Source organism: Monodon monoceros, unplaced genomic scaffold (genome assembly GCF_005190385.1).
Source record: "Monodon monoceros isolate NGI ecotype Baffin Bay Population unplaced genomic scaffold, NGI_Narwhal_1 Super_Scaffold_10, whole genome shotgun sequence".
In the NCBI taxonomy this organism is placed as follows: domain Eukaryota; kingdom Metazoa; phylum Chordata; class Mammalia; order Artiodactyla; family Monodontidae; genus Monodon; species Monodon monoceros.
The window spans coordinates 7,867,830-7,888,586 of NW_021703766.1; the positions used below are offsets into that span (position 1 = coordinate 7,867,830).

At 44.5% G+C, this 20,757-nt stretch overlaps 1 long non-coding RNA gene across 1 annotated transcript in view; it reads left to right on the forward strand.

Annotated features, from left to right (window-relative positions):
• Nucleotides 1-20,757, forward strand: part of LOC114888133 — a 270,013-nt gene that overhangs the window by 191,161 nt on the left and 58,095 nt on the right. Inside the window, exon 4 of the long non-coding RNA XR_003791715.1 lies at nt 14,564-14,689. This is a non-coding gene — a long non-coding RNA (uncharacterized LOC114888133). The remainder of the gene's footprint in view (nt 1-14,563; nt 14,690-20,757) is intronic.

Genomic DNA, 20,757 nt, shown 5'->3' on the forward strand with positions numbered 1-20,757 from the left:
TTTTTCCTGAAATTACCTTCTAAGCAAACCACCTGCACCCAAATCCTCATCTTGTCCTTTGGGGGGAAGCCAATTCAAAACAATCATTATGCCAGCAAGTGCATTCACTTGCTAGTTTGTTAAACCCTGGTCGGAAGCCTGTTCAGAGCAAGCGGCTGAGAACCAGGTAAGAACCCTGCCTGGAGGAGCGTAGACCCTGGTGAGCAGACACATGTTAAACAAGCAGACAGACATGGAAAGGGTAGTTTCTTCGGGTTGTACCTAAGTGTCCCGCTGGAAATAAGCAGGGTCGTGGGAGAGAGTGATTGATGGGAGAAGATTTATATAGAGCGGTCATGAAGTGTCCGTTTATGAGCTGCTGACCTGAGGCCTGGAGGATGAGAAGGAACCAGACATGCAAAGACCAGGGCAACACTGAAGTGTTCAAGGAGCACAAGGAGGGTGTTGAGTTTGGAGTGTTGAGCACAAAGGAGAGACAGGGATTTGACAGGAGAATCAAGGGAGGGAAGATGGGTTTGATCAGACCCTCCAGGCTCTCATGGGCTGTGTTAAGATGTTATATTTTAAGGAGAACAACTCAAGTTGCTGAAAAAATTGTTAGACTAGCCAACCACCATTGCTGATAAAGACTGGTACGGGGCTTAACAATAATAAGGATGGGGATAAAAGGCAAGGAAGTAATATTTGCTGTGAACTTAAGGCCACCCATTGGGCAAAGTGCTGTATACCTTCTAACATCTAATTTTAATACTTTGAGCAACCTGTTAAGTTGGGGTTCTCATCCCTTGATGAGAAAATAGAAGATAAGGGAGTTTGGAGTTTACCTACAGCTGAGTAGGTTGCAAGGATTAAGTTGAGTTTTGAACCCAGATCTCTCTGGCTCCTGCATGAATGCTATTCCAATGCTGTTATTAAACCACACTGCTGTCTTTGCTTTATCAAAAACACTTTAAAATCATTAATAAGCAGTAAGTTACCGATAAGAAAATGAGTCTGAGATCTTTGGATAAAGTGAAGAAAGTCAGAATCAGTTTATGAACTTAATTGCTATTTAACTCACATGTTTCCTGTTCAATGAAAGTATTAACACATTTTGATCATTCTATCTTGCCAAGCTTTGCGTCAAGCTTTTTCTCCGCCCTTGTTCTATTTGCTACGCTTAAAAGGCCTGATACCTGGGGTGTGTGCGTGTGGGTGGGATACCCTGCAGATGTGGTGGTTGACTGCCCTTGGCACGTTCATGGGCAGAGATCAAAAAAATGGGAAGAGAATGCTTATCTGCCTTCTGGCTGCCTATAGTTAAGAATGAAACTCTTCCCTCAGCTGACTTGCATCTCTAGGATTTGCTTAATTAGAGAAAAGCTTTTCCCATCAACTGTAGATGGTGAAAGTGGTTCGGTAATCTCATAGCAGTCCTTATCGTTTGCCCATAGAAGGAGAAGGAAGAGGTGTGAATGTAAACAGAGGAATATGTTTATTACTCTCCAAACCCCTCCACCTACTACTGATAAGCAATTTAGTCCCTTCTTAGCTGGTTTAGCTAAAGAAATGGCTGTTGAGCCCCAGGGAAGGCCTTTGGCTGGGGTGATGGGATGTAGTATGGAGTCGTGGAGGTGTCAGGGAGCCCATTAATGTCTAGAATACTTATTGGATTCATATGAGCAATTCTGTTTGGATTCACTTTAAATTTTATATTAACAATATTGACTTCAGTAGCTGAGTCAGATCAACCCAATGGATTTTAATATTTCGATTGACAGGACCTATTGACTCACTTATTTAAAAAATAATTATTGAGCACCTACTATGTGTTGAGCACAGACAATACAGCCGTGAACACAACATACAAGGTACCAACTACTGTGGAGCTTTGGTGCAGCGGGGGTTTCAAACAAATAAACCCTCGAGCATCAGGTATGAACATGCGTTATGATGCTAAAACATAAAGAGGCTGGGGGAAGGGGGTTTTCAGAGAGGGTGGTCAGGAAAGGCATCCTCAGAGGTCACAATCAGCTGAAATCTGAGTGTCCGGGATGTCACCATGCAAAGATGTGGGAAAAGAGCTTTTCAGAGAAGGTAGAGTGCAGATACAAAAGTTCCAGGGCAGGAGTGACCTCAGTGCCTTTAAAGATCAGAAATAAAGCCACATGGCATGAGCTGAGGAACCAAGGGGAAAGGCGGAAGGAGACGTTGGCCGGTAGACAGAGTGAAGACTGTGTTGGGAAAGCATTAGATGGTTTTCATGAGACTCATAACATGACCTGATATTCTTCTTTAGAAAGATCATTCTGGCTTCTTTTAGAGGGCAAGACCACAACCAAGAGCCCCAGCCAAGGAGGTACGGTGCCTGTTGGGGAAGAAACACTGGTGTCTGGCATCAGGCAGGGGAGGGTATGGAGGGAGCAGCGAGTGGGTTTGGGAAAAGCTTTGGAGGTAATTCAGCAGGACTTGGTGACGAATCAGATCACAGGAGGGAGACAGAGGGAATAAGGATAGCTCCCGGGTGGTGGGTCAGACTGACAGAGGGGGGTGCCATTTCCAGGGGTGAAGATCACCATGAGAGAAACTGGCTTAAAAAATAAATCACGAGTTTTGTTATAGCCTGTTTTTTAGACATTCAAGTAGGTGTAGAAGTCATATGAGGAGTTCTGTACATTATTCTAGTAGACTAGTTGCTCTTCTAGTAGTTTAAAGATCAAAATTTAGGACTCAACCTAATTAAAAATGAATATTTAGCTTGACAAGGTCCAAATCCTCCCTTGTGTAATCATAATCTTCATTCCTTGAGTCTTTGTTCAGAGTAAGACAAAATTCTGTATTTTACTCATATACTTCCAATGAACTTTTGATGAACACTTTCACCTTGAAGCAGGGTGTGTGTGTGTGTGTGTGTGTGTGTGTGTGTGTGAAAAAGAAAATGAGAGAGAGGGATAATCTTTCATTCTTTCCAGGCACTTTGCATTCGCATTGGTTTTGTAAGTCTCACAGCAAACCTCTGATATTGGTACTTGTATCATTATGATTCAATTTGGCTTCACATCACAGAAAATCTCTCCACAGTGGTTTAAACACAAAAGGTTTATTCTCACAAGTAAAAGAATAATCAGAGCTAGGCAATCCAAGGCTGGTATGGCAGCTTCTTGAAATTACCAAGGGACACAGGCTCCTTCTGCCTTGCTGCTCTGCTATTTTTAGCCTGCTGCCTCATGGTCCAAAATAGCTACAGAAGCTCCAGCCATTATAGATGCATTCCAGTCCACAAGAAAGTATCCATAGAAGTAGAAGGCCATACCTCTTCTTCTTAAAGGTCAGTTTTGGAAATATGGTACCACACATCTGCTTATAATTCATCGGCATCTGTCTACACCTAGCTTCAAGGGAGGCTGGGAAAATAGTCTTTTGGTAGAGTGACATTTGCTGAGGGAGAGAAACAGACAGTGGATATTAGCAAGTTTATAGCAGTCTTGCCTTAGTCCTAGCATGCTTACTTTACTTGCCTAAGACCACATAACTTAGATAGGCAGGGCTGAGACCTAAATTTTACTATTATTTGTTCTCTTATTTTCTGCCTTTCCTATACTCGGCTCTTCTATTATCTTCACAGTTGAGAAAATGGCTAGTTTTTCTCAAACACCCTCTCAGAGCTATTTATTTCCCCATTTTTAGCACCACGACCATTCTCTGAGTTCTGCAAAGTGTTATGGGGAACAGAAGAAAGGGAGAGTACTGATTTCAACCTTGCAACGCAATCACTCCCAGCTTCCATAAATCAGCAGGTTTTTAGGATGTGGCAGGAGAGCACCATCTGATTTTTACACACCTGATTCACAATAAAATCTGCACAGGGGCTTCTTGGGTGCTTATTTTCCTGAAAGGCTAAGGCAGCAGAAACCCATCTATTATATCAGGGGAGAAGGATTCACCCATTTAGAGGTAACTGGTAAATGCTGGTATAGAGCATTTTAACTTTCAGTATCCATTTTTAATGCAACTTGGTGGAACATATCTTTGCACGTGTACTGAGATGCCCAGAGAGCATCCTTAATGACTTTTCTGCTATAAAGCAAAACTTCACTTTAAAAAAAAAAATAGGGACTTCCCTGGTGGTCCAGTGGTTAAGAATCCACCTTCCAATGCAAGGGACGTGGATTCGATCCCTGGTCGGGGAACTAAGTGCCAAGGGGCAACTAAGACCATGCACCACAACTACTGAGCCCACACGCTCTGGAGCCCGCATGCCACAACTAGAGAGAAGCCCACGCACCACAATTAGAGCGAAGCCCGCGTGTTGCAACAAAGAGCCTGCGCGCCACAACAAAAGATCCTGTAAGCCGCAGTGAAGATCCTGCATGCTTCAACTAAGACCTGATGCAACCAAATAAATAAATGTTAAAAAAAATAACAATGAATACCTGGATCTCAGATCTCTTTCACCGGCCTGAACGTTTGGCTTTATGAAGTCCAATAGTGGTAACTCCTCTTGCTCTAGAAGAACCATCCTCTTTCCTCCTCTGATAAATTCATATCCACTGTATTACATGACTTGAAACCCAAGCCTTAAGCTTGATATTAGTGCCTGTATGACTTGGGAGCCATATGTCAACATAAGGGCAAAGCGTGGCTCACCTGCTAACAGAGGCACCAGTTAGCTTGACACTGGGGTAGCCACGTCAAGTTTTGGGTCTCAGCTTGCCTCACCTGTCAAAGGAGGTGTTGGTTTAGACCTTTTGGGATTTCCCATGCTCCTGGACAGGGCGACGAGGTGGTGAGAGCTGTGATCAGGTATCCTAAGTGTGTAGTCCCACGACTGGAGTTCTCAGCAGGGTTCTGTTAAGTGAGCTCCTCTGATGAAACATCCCTTCTTATATCCTGCACAGGAGGGGGTGCTTTGCCTGCATGTTCTCACACAGTGCTCTCGGTAGCTTGACGACATGGTTGCTGTCATCCGTGTTTTACAGTAGGGGAAACTGAGGAGGCTGAGAGAGACCAATAGCTCACTCTCACTATCTCAGAAGTAGTAGAACCCAGATTGGAACTCAGACATATGATACCAACATATGGGCTTTCTTTCAGGAAAGCCAATTCATTACATGGATATTCAAAATAAACTAATTTTTAAAACTTAGCAGCACTGGGCATAAATAGGTTGAACCGTATGAAATTGCTGGTAGTTGATGGCATTTGTGCTACAAAAATGTCAGTCCCATGGGGTTCAATCAGTAGATAAAGTAATCCCTTGCCAAATCATTTTACTCAGTTTGGAGCTTGGCAAATACGATTACTGAAGGACTTCTAGAATGTGTACTTCTAGTCCTCACCTAAAACCAGTAAGCAATGGCATTATGAAAAGGCTTGGTCATCACTCCTGTCTAAGTATCTATCATCTCCTTTCCTTTCTGCACCGCACCCCCCAGATCTACTATCTCACCAGGGATTAGAATAGTCCTTCCTAAGTGGTGGATATTTTTATGTAATTTACGGAGTTGCATTTTAAAAAAATTTACCGCTACAATGCTTCAGTTACAAAAAATAAGAAGATTTATGCCCAAAGAAGTTTACTGCAACAAGATTCACAATATGTATGTGATCTCAAGCAATACAGAAAAACATGACTGGAGAATCTAGTAGGGTTATACTAGTGATTGTGGAATGGAGCTGAGTTTTGTTTTATTTTCTCCCTGCTCCTTTATATTTTCACATTCTTTCTAATTTTCCTGTCGTATATTAGTCCATATGAGAATAAAATCAAGTAAAACCCTCAAAAATGAAAGAAAACTCTTCAAAAGTAGAATTTAAATATGGCAGGACAAAAATATTAATGTGAAATGAAGTCCTATTCTGTCCTTTGGAGAAGAAAGACGTTGATTTGATGAGAGAGGAGCTGAGCAGATCTACAAAAGGTGTAGCGAGCTGGGAAAAAGAAGGAACATGAAAAGGATGGAGCAGAGTGCCTGTGAGCTGCGAGGCCACTAGAAGAAAAGGAGAGCTGGGGTGGCCCAGTGTAGATCTCTCCCTGAAATGCCACATCCTTGGGGAGGCCTTCCTGAGCCCTCTAATTTAGAGCCCCCTAGTCCCCCCTCATGTAGGATGACCCTATAAACTCATCCTTTTTACCCAGGACCTCCTGGTTTTAGCACTGAAAGTTCCAGACCCTGGGAACCCACTGGGGGAAGGTTGGTCATCTGCCTGTCACAGCACCTCTTCCCTACTTCAAACTGTTGTAGCACATGTTACAGTTGTAACAGTTGAGTGCAGTTGTTACAGATGTGTAATTTCCTTATCTCTCCAGTTTCCTTGTATCTATCTTCTAGGCAGTAAGTTTCACGAGGGCAGAAACCATCCCAGTGACTTGCAGGTGTGGATATTGGGGGATTTATTGAATGAGGAGATGCGCTGGCCAGGCACAGGCAGTCTGAGCTGAGCATGTGTGAAGATGGAGGGGGAGGGGGAGAGTCTGGTGTGTCAGTAGCTGAAAGCCTTCCAGTGTGGCCAGTGAAGGTTCTAAAGGCTGGAGCAAGGCCATGCTGGAGCATTAGCATTTGGGGGTCCATCGAACCCTTTCACTGTCTGCTGAAAGTGATGGACCCGCTCTCCACAGAAATGCACAGTTGCACATCGTTTTGCATATAGATTCAGAGTTTTGAGCAAGAGTGGCAGAACTACAGCCCATAGGTCAAATCTGGCCAGTGGCATGTTTTTTGTAAATAAAGTTTTATTGGAACATAGACACAACCACTCATCTACATATTGCCTATGGCTGCTTTCTTGCCAAAGCTCAGAGATGCGTGCTTCTAATACGCAATGTGATGAACTTGCAAAGCCTCAAATATACCTTTTGGCCCTTTACAGAAAAAGTTTTGCCAGTCCCTGCTTTAGAGAGCAATTGAGAGCCTGGCGGTGCCTAGACCCAGGTTAAACCCTTGCTGTAGAGAGCTACTGAAGGATTTTAAAGATGACAGCAAAGTGGTTAGTCCCCCTTTGGGTGGAATGGATGGTGTCGAAAGCAGGACACTGGGAGTGCAGAAACCTTTGAAGCAATAGCCCAGAGGAGAGGTGATGAAGATTGAACGAGGGCAGGGGCATGGGGTGGAGAGCACAGATTTTCAGCTGCCTGACTTTCCACCTCTGCTCTGCTTCCCACACACTCAACTCTGCCCCGGATGGAAACAGCCCCAGCAGTTCTAGTCCACACTTGACCACAAGCTGATGGGTTCCACACGGATACTGTCAAATCAGCCCCTCTAAGGCTCATTGCTGGCAATGCACAGAGCTCTAATCAGGGAATTCACTCATCCGCTTCTGCTTTGTGCAGTGCTGGCTTTAAAAAGATCTAAACCCAAAAATTGAAAAAAAAAAAAAAATCTAAAACCCCGTGGGGTTCACAGAGCAAGTCAAAGAGCAAGAGCTTATTGGTGGCTTTTTCAAAACAACCTCTGCCTTTGAAATGCGTGGTCTTAACAGTTCTGCGTCAGGACAAATTCAGGGTGCGATGAGGTCTAGCTGCTCACCCTTTCATTGTCCATGATGCTGGGAGGTGACAAGAATCAAAGAGAGGATAGCAACATGTACCCTCAGATCTGCTCCCCGCAGGGAAGCCCCTCTTCCCGTTCACAGTGTCAGAGTTCAGGGGCCACATTTGCCGTTGAGATACTGGATGTGAGTGCTCATCTCTACCTTAACCCTCATTTTTTTCCTCCACTTGGAAGAACTTGGCTATTATTGCCGTACGCAGTGCTGTAAAGGAACGGCTCAGCTAGTGCTGGGCAGTTTGGGGGTCCAAGAATGTTCTCAGGGATGATAAGAGGGGGAAAACCGTGAGGGGAAATTGCACGAATCGTGCTGCAGTGTGGATGGACCTCAGAAACATTATGCTAAGTGAAAGAAACAAGAGACCACAGATTGTATGATTGCATTTATTCTGTGAAATGTCCAGAACAGGCAAACCCATAGAGACAGAAAGCAAAAGAGTGGTCGCCAGCAGCTGGAGGGAGTGGGGAGTGGGGCGTGAGTGCTTAATTGGCTTGGGGTTTTACTTTGGAGTGATGGGGACATTTTGGAACTAGATAGGGGTGGTGGTTGGACAGCATCATGAGTATACTCAGTGCCACGGAACTGTTCACTTTACAGTGGCTAACTTTATGTTATGTGAATTTCACTTCAGTAACTTATTTCAGAACAGAAGAGGCGGAGGGAGAGGAGGAGAAGGACATGGCCCTTGGTGGTCTACACTTCTTCTCGTGGGATTCCAAGAAGCCATCTTCATCCCAACAGCATGCGGAGCTGTCTCCGTGTCGATGGCCATGTTAGTCCTCCCGTTTTTGCTTTCTCTCTGTATCCTGCCACCACATGCCATTGAATGACCCCCAAAGTTCTCAAATCGACCTGTTCCTTTCCTGTCTCACTGTCACCACCTTTCTCTAGGACCTTCATCTCCCCCAACTGGGAAATGCCCTTTCTTCCTGCCTCAGTTTCCTGATCTCCACTCTGCCCTCTGGCCAGAGAAATCTTTCTAACATGCTTCTTGCACCATGTCGTGCTGCTGTGCCCCGTGTCTTTTCTCCCTCCCTCGTGGTAGAGAGTTCACGAGCCTGGTGTGGTAAACGGAAGAGGACCTTGGACTTGGATTTGGACACTCCGGGACACCCTGATTCCGACCCTGTCTGGTGTGGCGTTGTGGCTGACTCATGAGTGTATTTATTTACATGGGCTCTGTTTTTTTTCTCTCTTTTGTTGCACGGTGGTAACGACAGTCTATCACTGGGTTTGGTGAGAATCAAGTGAGATTACATGTGGCCGACAGTTACTGAGCACTTGCCCAGGCAGACCCTGGACTAATGACATCGTTTGTATTTTCTCAAATAATAGAAGACTGCATTCAACCTAAGGCTCTATGTGTATTTGACCCATTATCATCACCATCACCATCATCATCACTTTTTAAAGTCCCCTTCAATGTGGTCTAATGCTTTGGCTCTTTGCTTTTATCCTGTGCGTGGTAGATCAGTTTTCCCACCCGTACCTATCTATGCGTGGGGGCCTCACACCACTGTCTGGACTGTCCCTCTGCCGGGAGCTCCCATCCTTTGCTCACAGCTCCTAGTTAGGCTACTGGCAGTATCTCTAAGTAGCACAGTTTTCCTCCAGGAAGGTCTGAGAGGACTGAAGAAATTCACAGCCACACATGCTGTGTATGCCAGAGTTGTGTATCCTAGAGTTGTCCCACGAGAACTGTCCCACGAGAGTGCACATCCCGGTTTGCCAAATTTTAATCATGCAACTGTTTTCATTCACATGTTCTGCAAAGACCTTAATCTTTGGTTAAAGTGCCAGTCTTGGGTGAGGCGTTTCTTATAAACACCCATGAATCTTTGACGGTGGCCATGTGCCCACCTTTAGTGTGGCTGATCCAGGCTGTTGACTCCCTGCCCCGGGATGGACCTGCTTCTCTCACGTGGTCCAGAAGCTTGGCTGCGGCTGTGCAGCGTCTCCTTTGTCTTTGACAATTCAGGTTGTATCCAGGAGGCCTGATGAGGTAGGAGGTCTATAGGAGGCAGGAAATGGACAGTTGATTCTTTTTATGATCAATTGACAAGTAATGTGACTTTCCAAATACGCAGACAAAAACAAATTTCTTCCCTCCTTCCATCGACCCCTTTATTTTAATTCTAGTTTGAGGCCTGGCTGAGAGGGAGCATAGAGACCCCAAGTCCTGGCTGAGATGTTATGAACAGTGTTTGGTTTATTGATTTCTTGAATAAATGTTTATTCAGCACATACTCTGTGTCAGGAATTATGCTAGGTGTTGGAAAGTGAGGTGAAGCGTGTGAACATGGTCACAGCCCTCCCGAAGTTTATCACGTAGAAGGGATGACACTTAAAGAAGGAATTACAATCAGGCAGTGTTGAGCCCAACAGTAGAAACCAGAGTATGTTAGAGGAACATTACACAGAGGCGTCTCCCTGGTGAGAAGCGGTCTGGGAATGCTTCCTGTAGGAGTTAACATGTGCACGGCAACCTGAAGAATGGAGAAGAATGAGCCACAGGGGAGCACTGCGGGCCACTAGACTAGCACATGGGGAGGCTGAGAGTGTGAGACAGCTTGGCACGTTCGAGGGAGTGACGGGGGTCAGTGTGGCTGGAGTGCGTGGAGAGTTGTAGAGGGTTATAGGGGGTGAGGATGGAGGAGAGAAGGGAGAAACGAGGCTGGAAAAAGTAGCTGGGCCTGACGTCCAAGGTGCCTCCCTGGTCCTACGGCACCCAGAGAGAGTCCCTTCTGCATGGGGTTCTCGGTAGGAGGGAATCCCAGGGCCCCTCTGAATTCTAGTTCCCCCACACTTAAGAGCAAGTCACTGCTACTCAGAACCCTGGCGTCTTTACCTACAAAAGGACACAGTGGGCCTGGCCCCATACAGAGGTGGGAGGATTGGAGATGGAGTGCCGCGTTCAGTTACCATATGGTCAAGGCTCCCCTGGAGATGCTGATGCTTTGGTGGCTGCCCAGACCTGGCCCGCAGCCCCCTCTGGCCTCAGCCGGCAGACATGGAGCCTGAAAGGCCAGCCAGCGGGCAGGCGGGAGGAGCGTCTCGCTCACGCAGCCACAGACAGAGCGCCTGTCATGTTTTCCTGACTTGGAGGAGAGGGCTTGGGCACCAAATAGACGCAGACTTGGCTCTTTATTCTGTTATCTGCTCGTTTTGTTCATCCAGGCACTCACTCCAACATAACTTCTCAGCACCAGGGAGACGCCAGGCACGGTGAGCCAGACAGGCATGACCCTTGCCGCCCTCAGAGACCTTACCATCTGGTCAGGAAGAGAGAAATTAAACAGAGAAGTACAAAAATAATCACAATTGCCAGAGGAGCTAGAAAGGACGAGTAGAGCATTACCAGGGCTCCTTAACTGTTTGGAGGTTTATGGTTTGAATATTGGCTCTACTGATTATCTGATGGGGAGGTTCCTGGACCCTTCTGTGCCTCAGTTTCCTCATCTGCAAAATGTGAGGAGTGGGGCTAAACCATGTAAGAAACGGTGGTTTTAAACTTTGCTACATCAGAATCGCCTGGCTAGACCTTAAAAATCCCAGTGCCCAGATTGTACCCACACCAACTCAATCAGGATCCCTGGGGGTGGGCCCCAGACACTTAAATTTTCTTAGAGATCCCTAGATGATAGAAATGTGCAGCCAAGTTTGGGAACCAGTGCTCTAGCCCAGGACTTCTCACACTTTCACATGCCTGTGAATCACCTAGAGTCTTGGAAAATGTAGCTTCTGATTTATTAGCTCTGGGATGGGACTGGAATGTTTACATTTCTTTTTTTTTTTTTGCGGTACGCGGGCCTCTCACTGCTGTGGCCTCTCCCGTTGAGGAGCACAGGCTCCAGACGAGCAGACTCAGCGGCCATGGCTCACGGGCCCAGCCGCTCCACAGCATGTGGGATCTTCCCGGACCGGGGCACGAACCCGTGTCCCCTGCATCGGCAGGTGGACTCTCAACCACTGCGCCACCAGGGAAGCCCTGGAATGTTTACATTTCTAACAGGGCCCTGGGCAGTGGTTCTCAGCTGGGGTGATTATGCCTCCAGAGGACCTTTGGCAATGTCTGGAGACATTTTTGGTTGTCAGAACTTGGGATGGAGGGAGGTGCCGTTAGCAGCCAGAGGGTGCAAGTCAAGAATACTGGTAAACATCCCACAATGCACAGGGCAACTCCCACAACTAAGAAATCTCTGGCCCCGAATGTCAGTATTGCCGAGGACTGTGAAACCCTTTTCCAGGGTGAAGCTGATGCTGCTAGTACCACAGACCATGCTCTGAGGAGCAACAGAATCCCCTTCTCCAGTTTAGCCACAGCGACTCTGGGCTGAGCTGTCCAAGTGAGACTGAGGATTCATCACAAAGCGAGCTGACACAATGAGCAGAGATCAAATTTTGTCTTTGGTTGGGGTTTTGGTGAAAGGCAGACAGGATTTCACTGGCCCCAGAACTTTGGTGTTAGAGGAGCGGCTGTTTGAATGTTTGTAAGGATGTAGCATTGAGAAATCAAAGGCAAACTTCCACATTTCCACCGGGTTTAAGCAGCAAAGACAAAAGAACTAAAGGAGGCAAGCGCATGAATTATTAACAGGCCCGGGTGTGAAAGTGTGGTGCAAGCCTTTTTAACACTCTTCGAGATCAGGATGAGGAAAAATGGGCTGAGACTTAATTGTTTCATTGACTTTTGCAGAGGAAACCCAGAGTCATCAAATACACAGAGTGCAGAGGAAGAATTCATGCACAACACTTTCCTCCCTTACTTTTCTGTTAAGATTAATTTGTAATTTATGGCTCTAATGACGTGCCTGGTGATGGAGTTGAGATCTGGCTCCAGGATTCCTCTCACACAGCCACCCTCGCACAGCTCTCCAAAGCTTTCCCTCCACCCCACTCCCCCTGCCTTTCTTGGGACCCACATCATTTCTCATCCGGATGAGCACGGTGGTCTCCCAATTGGTTTTCCTGCATTTACTCCGTCAGCCTTCCCTTCAAAGTATCTCCACATTGTGGCTGATGGGAGTTGCTTCAAAAGAGCATCTGATCACCCCTGCCCAGGGGAAACTGTTTAATGGCACTTCAGGCTGTGGTCAGTTAAGTTTCCTAGGGCTCCACTATCTCCTAGATCCATGGTCCTCTAAGCGTGATCTGTGGACTCTAGTGGGTTCCCAAGAGTCTTTCAGGGGGTCTTCAAGGTTAAAACTATTTTCATAATATTAAGCCATTATTTGCCTTTATCACTGTGTTGACAGTTGCCCTGATGGCACAAAAGCCATGGGGGATGACAGTGCTGGTGCCTTAGCAGGAATCAAAGCAGAAGCATCCAACTGTACAAGTTGTCATTGTACTCTTTACTACCATGCTCTCGGAACACAGAAGACAAGCAAATAAGTAAACAAAGCATTTTTTCCTTAAGAACATCCTTGGTAAAGGAATACAAATGATTAATTTAATTAAATCTCGACCCCTGAATACACATCTTTTAATATTTTGTGGGATGCAGCAGGAAGCGCACAGAAAGCACTTCTGCTGCCCGGCAAAGCACAATGGCGGCCTCCAGGAAAAGCACTTGAGTGAGTGCTTGAGTTGTGAGCTCAACTAGCCACTTCTCTTCATGAAACACCGTTTTCACTTGGAAGAGCAGCTGATAGATAATTATTCAGACTGGGGTATTCGGCAGACGTTTTCTTGAAAACAAAAAAGGTGGGCCTGTCACTTCAAGGAAAACAACTGACAGTATTTGTTGCCACTGCTAAAATGCAAGCTTTCAAGTGAAAATTAGAATTTTGGACAGCTTGTATCTGTAACTGTGAGCTTGACAGCGTCCCAATACTTGAATACTTTTGTGATGAGATTGATGGTATTAATAAATGTGTGTTTTTTTTAATGTGATACAAATGAAATGTGAAAATATTTAAAAGCTGCATAACTCAGAGAATCCATATTTTCCAAATGAATCATCATGAATGAGTTCAGGGACCAAAGTGCAAGATGGACCAATGGATTTTAATTGGACAGACTACAAGATGAATTACTGATAAGGTTTCAGGTTCTACATTGCAGCTAACCTTTAAGAAATACCCCTTGTTGAGTTTTGGTGTAGTATCAAACAAGACTATCCACAATTATCTGAAAAGACTATTAAAGTACTCTTCTCTATTCTAGTTACGTATCTGTGTGAGTCTGGGTTTGCTTCATATACTTTAACCAAAAATTAAATTACAATGGATTGAATGCAGAAGTAGATGTGAGAATCTAGGTGTCTTCTATTAAGCCAGACTTTAAAGGGATTTGCAAAAAGTGTTAAACGATGCCACTCTTCTGACTAAATTTTTTTTTGTCTTGAAAACTATGGTTATTTTTAGACACAACTGTGTTATTTCTGTTGACATGTAATGGATTTAGTATTATTATTTTAAATGAATAGATAAATATCTAAAAAATTCATCAGTTTGAATTTCGAAAATGTAAATATCGATAGACATAACTCACATAAACAAAAGCTGTTTGGAGACTTCAATAGATTGTAAGTGTGTGAATGGGTCCTTAAGACCATAAGTTTGAGGTCTGCCATTTTAGACCTCACTGCTGTCATGTCACCTCTTTGATCTTCTCGGTGCTCGGAATGATGGGCTACTATTGTTTTTAACCTGTAAATGTTTACCACCCTAGAGGGCCTTGCATTTCAGAGAGTGATCACATTGCATGATCAGCTGAAGTTTTGCAGGGCTAAGGAATTTGGGAGTTTTGGAGGCTTAATGGCTTGCAATGTGGAAAGCCATGCTGTGAAAAAGAATACCAAACAGCTGGTGGGAATTGAATGCCCACTGAGAATTGCTCTTGGACGCATTGGTCCTTCACCCTGAACTCATAGGACTTACAACTATCAACCTTCCCATTCAGGAGGAGCTGGGCTGAGCCACATGTAGATTGTTCCACAGCCCTCCTATAAAGGGTTTTCGTAAAGGATGGGTTGGATTCATGGTGTTGCCTCCTCAGACTGAGCTGCTTCTTTTTTCTTCTTTCTCAGAGGTGACCCAGAAGTCACTATCAAGACCTGAGTAGACTGGTTTCCAGTGAGAACACTGCCCCTTCCACAAGCCCACCTCCTCAGAGCTGCAGGCATTTTTCAGGCCTCATCTAGCCTCCTCATGGGGTAAGTTGTCTTAGCCTGGACCAGATGGATGCCCCAAGGAAATTTGGCTAAAACGTCTTCTCCTGAACATCTGAAACTCCCATGCTCACAGGCACCCATCTGTTCCTCTTGAAAATATATCACAGCCAGTGGGTTTGGAATGATCTGGAATTTTCACTGCAAATGAAATATCTCTGCCCCATTTTCTCCGACACCCAGTTCCCACTTTCACAGTGTTTGGTTTCCTGGGAAGACAGACTTCAGTGCGATGCTAGCATTTTGGATTTCTGTGTCAGGATGGTGCCTAAATCCTGCCATTCACCCTCTTGTTCTCTAGTCTCCTGAATCAAGGTTGCTGTATGAATAAGGGCAGAGACTAAATGGAAAATGGGGAAGGGCTTAGATGGAAATCCATGCCCCATGAAATGCAGGATTCCTGCAATTAGCCCAGATTAGGCCAGGAGGCGCCAGGAAAGCTCCTTGCTTCTCCTTCCTGAATCTCTAGTCTTGTTTAACTGAACCAGAGGGTGGGATATTATAACTGTAATTCCAGAAAAAGCCAGATCAGCCACACCAGATAAAGAGGATAGCTAGATATGACGTTCTCAGACACTAGGAAGGAGCTGGCGTGGGCAGCCCAATCCTTGATGGTCCAAGTTACTTGGCTAGTGATTGGAGAAGGGAGATGGTAGAAAGGAGATGGGAAGGCTTATTCCCCTCCCACATGGGGAATAGTGCTTGGCTTAGACTGGACTGGAGGAAAAACTAAGGATAGGTCCTTCTTGGGCAGTGATTCTCAATCTCAGCACCACTGACATTTGGGCCTGGATAATTCTTTGTTGTGGTGGGGCTGTCCTGTACATTGCAGGATGTTTAGGAGCAACCCTGACCTGTACCCACCAGACGCTAGTAGAACCTTCACCCCCCGCCCCGAGTCATAACCATCACAAATGTCTCCAGAACCTGCCAGTATACTGCCCCCTCTGTCTTTATGGATTTTTCTGTCCTGGATATTTTGAACCAATGGTTTCATGACATACGGCTTTTTGTGCCTGGCTTATTTCACTTTGTATAAGGTTTTCAAGATTGATCGTGTTGCAGCATCCATCAGTTCCTCATCTGTGTTCGTTGTCAAATAATATTCCACGGTGAGGTGACGCATTTTATATTCCACGGTGATGTGACGCATTTTATATTCCACGGTGATGTAACGCATTTTATATTCCACGGTGATGTAACACATTTTATTTATTCATTCGTGAGTTGACAGGCATTTGGGTTGTTTTCCAGTTTGTGGCTATAATGATGCTATGTGCATTCACGTAAAGGTTTTTTGTGTGGACATAAATTCTCAGTTCTTTTGGATGTATGTCTAGGAGTGGAATTGGCGGGTCTTATGGTGACTATATGTTTAACATTTCGAAGAACTGCCAGACTGTTTTTCACAGTGGCTGCACCATTTTATAATTCCACCAACAATGTATAAGGGTTCCAGTTCTTTCATATCCTCACCAAGACTTGTTATTGTGGGTCTTTTTGATTCATTCATCCATTCTTATACATTCAGCAATTAATTACTGAGTACCTATGTGTGCTAGAGCCTAGGGTATAAAAGTTAGAAAATCACATAAGAAGCTTATGATATTTTGGCAGAGACCAACAGTAATCAAATGTTAATGCAAATAAAAGTAAAAATGCAGTTATGGGGGGAATTACAGAGGGGTAGTTGTGCATGATGCTATGTGACTATAATGCAGGCTTTCCTGGAGCTTTGACTTTGTGCAGGGGCTCGGGGAAGGTTTCCCTTAGGAGGCAATGATTGAGCTGAGATGTACAAGCTGAACGAGAGCTAAGTAGATGTTTGATTATAAACAATAGTGTTCATGGATCTCTGCCTCAGTTCTTCCTTCGTAATATGGAGTTTGCCAGATCCACATAACACTGTGGTTTGGGGAACTTAGTGAAAGCTATTGTTAGGGAAAGATTAGATCCCTCAATTAGTGAGTCTGGTTTCCAGTTGTAATCTTCTGCGCTCCCTCACTCTCCAGAAGAAAGGATCTCTAGACAAATGATGGTATTGATGGTGGTGGTGATGATGGTGGTGGTGGTGATGATGGCAGTGATCCTGATGGTGGTGTTGATGGTGGTGGTGATGGTGGTGGTGGTGGTGTTGATGGTGGTGGTGGTGATGATGTTGAGGTAGGCTGTGATTTGATGGTGCCTTCTATGCACCAAGTACTGTGCTAAGTAATTTAAAACATCTTATTCATCTCTTATAATGACACTGCAATAGGAGGTCAGCATGAGACTAGAATGAAGGAGAAAGGGAAAAAGGCAGTGGGGAAAAAGGCCCTGAGTTTATGTACGAAGGAATTGGACTTAGAGTTGAAGAAATGACTCTGAGGCAAATATTTCCAAGTCTGTGTTCAGAGAGCACCTGAAATAGGTACTTGGTTTCAGAAACTGTATTTTTATGCAATGTAGTTCTGTTTATACTTGAAGGGTATTTTACTTCTTGAATATGGAGTGCAATTTCTTTTATTTCAAATTACTTCTCTGGTATTAAACTAAATGGTTTAGCTTAATCACATATAACAAACCTCCCAGTGTAAGGGCCTGGATCCCAAATCTTGCTACAAATTAGTTTCTAGCCCAGGCAATAAATGCATACCTGGAGCAAATTCAAAAAGGGAAACCACTTTAATTAGGTTTGAAAGTGTCTCCAGTCAGTTCCAGAATAGCTGTCACTGGATTTATGACGTACCTTCCAAATTGTAACTCTTTTCATATTCAGCTTAAGTGAGACGGCCACAGAGAAACTGAGCTTGATTTCTTGAAACCTTAATACTTATCTCCCCAAATAAGTGCCTCTAGAAAATATATGGGTGAGACAGATGGAAGGCAAGCCGGCTCACCTATCAGCCTGTATCATCGTTTCCACTTAACTGCAAGGGTTCTAGGATTAATCCAATCAAACTTTCCTTGGAACATTTCCATTAGTATAATCTGACCCCACTAATCTGTCATGCAACAGTTGCTTTCACTTTTACATTTATGCCCAAATGACAGTAATGCAGGCTCTCCTGGAGGAGGAGCTGGCACTGAGACTCAGAAGTTAGATGACTTGCAGAATATCAGTGAGTTCTACATGTCAGAACCAGGATTCAAACCCAGGTTACTCTAAATCCAGTATTTTGAGCCCAAGGGACATACTCAGAAGAAAATGTCAGCAATGAAAATAATGGTCAGTCATTTCACTTATGTGGTTCCCAGCTGTTTTGAAGTTGAGTCACCTGTTCATCTTTGTTGGATTCTTTTAGTCTTGTTTTCCCAGCCATAATACATGAACGTAGCAAAACACGAGAAAGTGGACAGCATGGCATGGCAGAAAGGCATGAGGTTGGAGTTGGAAAAGTGGGACTAGAGCCTGGCTTTCCACTTCTCAGCTCTGTGACTCTGCGCTTAACCACTCTGACCCTTAGTCTTCTCTGGGTACAGAGAATTAACATCTCTGGGTAGAGAGCTGTGGCGAAGATGAAGGGAGAAAATGCCTGTGGACTCTAAATTGCCTTCCACGTTACTTACTGCTTTTAACATCTAAAAGAGTATGATGAAGTGTGGCAGGAGAAGTCTGCAAGGTCTGCTCTGAGAGGTAATTGGAGGTGTCGTACTGTGTCAGGAAGTCACCATGACGCTTAGCCTTGCGCACTCAACAGCCAGCTCTTTAATTCTTGCGTAAATGGCGTAGTAGTTGTGAAGGAGGTAGGACGTCAGGGTTAGAATTCCCAATATCTCCACAGTGTGCTGGACACTGTACTAAAAACTTTATGAATATTATCTCATTTAAATAAATCTATGTGATTGGTAGTAGTATTACAATCCTCACTTCGCAGATGGAAACTGAGCACAGATTGGTTCAATTTACTTAAGTTAGTTCAGCTAAACAATAATTTTCTTTGATCCCAACTTCTTTTCCCTTCCATTTCCTTGTTATTATCAAAGTAGTTTACCAATGGAGGTTTAACTGTTTCTCCTAGATGACTGTCATGTAACTTTAATCTGACTGTAAAGTGATGTGGTAGGCAGAGTAAATCTCCCCCCATACGCCCCCTGCCCCAAATTTTAGATGTCCCCATTATAATTTTAGGAGCTGTGAATGTGTTACCTTACATGGCAAAAGGGACTTTGCAGATGTGATTAAGGTAAGGATCTTGAGATGGGGAGATTATTTTAGGTTATGTGGATAGGCCGAATGTCATTAAAAGGGTCCAGTGTAATACAAAAGCCAGAGACAAGAGATATGAGGACAGAGCAAAGGCCGGAGTGATGAGTTTCGAAGATGGAGCAAGAGGCCAGAGCCAAGGCATGCAGGCAGCCTGTAGACGCTGGAAAGGGCAAGGACATGGATTCTCCCTTAGAACCTCCCGGAAGAATTCTGCAGTTTTCGTCCAATAAGACAGACCCATTTTGGACTTCTGACCTCAAGAGCTATAAGGCATTGGGTTTTAAGCCACTAAGCTTGAGTTGTGTTAAGTTTGTAGTAATCTGTTGAAGCAGCAATAGGAAGGTAACACAGAGGGTCAGACCAAATGATTGTTCTTGGCAAACCAACCAAACAAAACACCGTCATAAACAGTCAAGTACACATAGCTCTACTGTGGGCTGTAACATTCAGAGTGGCAGTGGATTGTAAAGCCAGCCAGTGAGGTCAAGGCCACACAGCTGGGGAGTGCAGCGCCTGGAATCCAAGTCCAGGTCTTTCCAATCATGTCACCCTCCTTTGTTCATAAATATGGCCTGCATAGTGACTCACTCCAGGGCCCACAGCTGGTTACCAGCAGAGCTGGGCTGGAACACGGTCCTCATGGTCCAAATCCTTTTTTTTTTTTTTTTGAAAGCAATGATGTAAATCACAGACTCATCACAGCATGGGGTTGCCTGACCTGGTCCTCAGAAAGCAATGATGTAAATCACAGACTCATCACAGAATGGGGATGCCTGACCTGGTCCTCCTGCCTCGTCCGCTTGACTCATTTCCGAAAGAAAGATGGATGAGTGTGGCGCTCATCCATCGCTTGTGACTCTCCTCACTAGCCTGTCCTCACAGTCACGTGTGAGAGAATGATTGGCATACAGTAGAGCCCGATGTGAAACAGTCACCAATAAGGTGGCTAAGGTGTGCTAAATGTCCCAGACTGCACTTTGCTTCCTCGTCACCGCCACCCATTACTGAGGGAGAGTCCTGATAGGAGAGTGTCTTTCGGTGTGAACAAGGGCTGGGGTGACTCATGGTTCAGGGCATACCCTATAGAATACCATGTCCTCCCCAATGCCAAGGTTAGGATGCAGCTATATGACAAAGTTGTACTTCTGGGGGAAGGAAGGAAACTAAATGTGGATGGGTACTCATTTTGTATACAGAATTATGCCCAGTGGTTTCAGATTGCTTAATTCTCACAATGGCATTATGAAGTATTATGATTATTCTTTCCAAATGTGGAAACTGAGTCACAGACCCAACAGGTAAGTGGGCTAGAAGTAGTGCTGGGAAGCTTAGAAATGTGGGATTAATGGGGAAAAGAAGCAAAGTTGTAATTCATAACCTTGGGTAATTAAAAGGTATTTAATGTCCTCTGTTTTCACTTATGAACAGGAGTGTTCAAATTCCATTATTGGCCAACATATAACCCGTAGTTTATTTTGACCTACTAGTGTCCTGAATGGAGCTGATGTAAATCTATTTGTGTGGCGCTGGGTGAGACATTGAGAGTCGTTGCACACTACACCAGAGAAGGATTCAAAGACTTGAATTGTAGTTGGGATATTATCATTATTAGTATTTTGTCTTGGACAAATCAAAAATTTTAAAAGAGGCTTTTCCCTGGACTTTCTTACCTGTTGAGGCAGCGTTAATATAGAGAATATCATAGGTTTTGAAAACAGGAAAACTATATTAAAATTCTGATTCAGTTATATCTTAACTGTGGCCTTAAGCAAGCCCCTTAACCTCACTTGCCCTCAGGTTCATCATTAGGAAAATGAAGATAATGATATGTAGCAGTAAGCCTCTTTAAGAACTGCAAGTAATA